This window comes from Cicer arietinum, chromosome 3 (genome assembly GCF_000331145.2).
Source record: "Cicer arietinum cultivar CDC Frontier isolate Library 1 chromosome 3, Cicar.CDCFrontier_v2.0, whole genome shotgun sequence".
NCBI classification, from domain to species: Eukaryota; Viridiplantae; Streptophyta; class Magnoliopsida; order Fabales; family Fabaceae; genus Cicer; species Cicer arietinum.
In genome coordinates, this window is record NC_021162.2 from 38,235,737 (window position 1) to 38,238,653 (window position 2,917).

Sequence of the window (2,917 nt, forward strand, 5' to 3'; positions counted from 1 at the left end):
GATTCACCGCAGTTAATTTAATTTATTTATCGACGAGTAATTCTAATCGGCATCAAAATATCTTTTTGGTCATATAAACTCCAAAATATTATTATCTTTGGCTAAAAAGCCTTCGAGCCAAAATCCAAAATACACAAAAATACATAAAATACACTTTAAAATTATGGGTCTTACACTTACTTTGGTGGCATAGACTACTATTTCTGGAAAAGAAAAATGCAGCTGTTTGTGAAATCTCAAGATATAGGAATGTGGCACATCATTACAGATGGAGATTTCGTACCAAGAGTCGACCAAAATGATTCAACCTCTGCTGAAAAGAAAGAAGCAGATTGGACAGCAGAAGAAAAATCTAAGGTACTCCTAAACTCTAAAGCTCATTTATTCTTATCGTGCGCTTTGAGCAGAGAAGAATGCGAAAGAGTTGATGAATGCAAAACTGCTAAAGAAGTATGGGACACATTACAAACTCATCACGAAGGAACAAGCCATGTAAAAGAAACAAGGATTGATATAGGCATAAGAAAGTTTGAACTCTTTGAAATGAATGAAGGAGAAACCATTGATGAGATGTACTCAAGATTCACAACCATTGTAAATGAAATGCGCTCTTTAGGGAAAGCATACTCAGTACAAGACAGAGTCAGAAAGATCATGAGATGTCTTCCAATAATATGGAGACCAATGGTGACAGCCATAAGTCAGGCCAAGAATCTTGACGTACTCGGACTGGAGGAACTAATTGGAACATTACGAGCACATGAAGTGCTGCTACAAGAAGACAAACCAATCAAAAAGGTCAAAACAATAGCTTTGAAAGCATCTCAAGAAAGTACACCAGTACAAACAGATGAGGACTCAGAAGAAATCGAACAAGAAGATGTTGATAAAGAGATAGTTCGTCTTACAAGAAAGATACAAAGAATGTTGATAAGAAGGGATCAAATCAAAAAGGGATTTCTAGATAAAAAGGAATTCAAAACTGAAATAGATAAAAGCAAAATCATTTGTTTTGGCTGCAACAAACAAGGACATTACAAAACTGAATGTCCATTAAACAAAAAGGTGCCAAAGAAATTTCCTTTCAAAAAGAAGTCAATGATGGCAACCTGGGATGAATCTGATGAATCAGAAACAGATGAACCTGAAGAAGCCAATCTGTGTTTAATGGCAGATATTGAAGAAACAGAGGTAAATTCTGAACCATGTCTTATATGCAAACAAATGGAAATCGAATTTGATAATTTATTAAATGATTCAAACTTTCTCATTCAAAAATGTAGTTCTTTTAAAGAAAGATTTCACAAAGAAAAAGAAGAGAAAGAGAAAATTCAGGCTATGAATGATAAACTTAAAGAGATCATTCAAAATCTGAAAGAATCTCAGCTCAAAAATCTTGAATCTGAAAAACCAGAAAACCAAGATCGATCTTTACCTCAAACGAAGAACGATCTTCTCAAGGCTGAAGTTGAAACTCTTAAAAATGATTTGAAAAATTTTATTAAGGCACCTGATTTCAAAAAATCATGGGATCTCAAGTAGGGATTTTTGATAAAGCTGGGATCGGTTTTGACAAAACTCAAAAAACCAAAATGTATGAAACTTTCTTTGTCCCTGAACTGAGAGAAGAAAAATGCAAAATTAAATGTTCATATTGTAACAAAATTGGACATTTAGAATTTGCATGTTACTTTAGAAAAAGGGATATAAAAAACAAGAATAGAAGAAACCTCAAAAAAGAAAATCATTTGAAAGCAAAAGAAAATTTTTCTGAAAAACTAAAAGAACGATCTTTAGATCAATCTGGAGGCTTAATAGAAACAACTAACATTCAGTTTTTTAAACCAGTTTCAAAAAGAGATTCTTCTCAGTCTAAGATTGATCATTTTGAGAAATCATTTAACAATATGAAACCAGATTTCAAGGCTAACTCCCAAGGACCCAAACAAATATGGGTACCAAAATCATTACAAACTTGTAATGTAGGAACATCATCCAACAATCAAGAAAGAACATTGATACATGACCAAGGCATGCTCAATACACATGAATGGAAAAGTATGATGCCTCATCTCATTACAAAAATTTGGAGTGTCTATAACTCTTGGAAACATTAACAAATCAAAGGTACATGTATCATCTCATTTCGCTTCCATGTATGCGCTTATTATCATGTTCAAAATTAAAATGTTGTCTCTTGTAAAAAATGACAAAGAGCATAATTGCATTTTCCTTGTATTTTGATTTTTTTTAAAAAGGAGGATATTAATTCTTTAAAATTCAGGGGAGTTTTCATCTTAAAACTGGAGTCTACTCATTGTTTTCAATGTGTAGTATATATTCCCTTTGTATTCCCCAACCTTTTTGTGTTGACAAAGGGGGAGTTTTAGATTTTATGTTTAGATTTTATGTTGGTTCAAAAAATCTGAAGCATATTCTGAGGGGGAGATTTTAAAGCTCTCTATGATTAAAATTAGAATCAAAATTAAAATCTAAATTAACATGTTTGTCATCATCAAAAAGGGGGAGATTGTTGAGACAAAATCTCAATTTAATGTTTTGATGAAAACAAACCAAAAGTTAATTAAGAATTCTAATTATGATTCTAAGTGTTTTGATATTTAACATGTTGTTTTAAGTATGTTAAAACAAGATAGGTATCAAACATCACAAATCAGATCAAAGAAAGCAGTTCTGGAAAACGAAGATTGATCTTGAAGTAGTTCTGGAAAACGAAGATTAATCTTGAAGCAGTTCTGGAAAACGAAGATTGATCTTGAAGCAGTTCTGGAAAACGAAGATCAATCCAGGAAACAATATTCATCTTATACTCTCATATAGAATCAACAAAAGATCAATCCAAGTCACATTTGTTCCAATATTTGAAGAATCAAAGACATGCTTCAATAAAGGCATA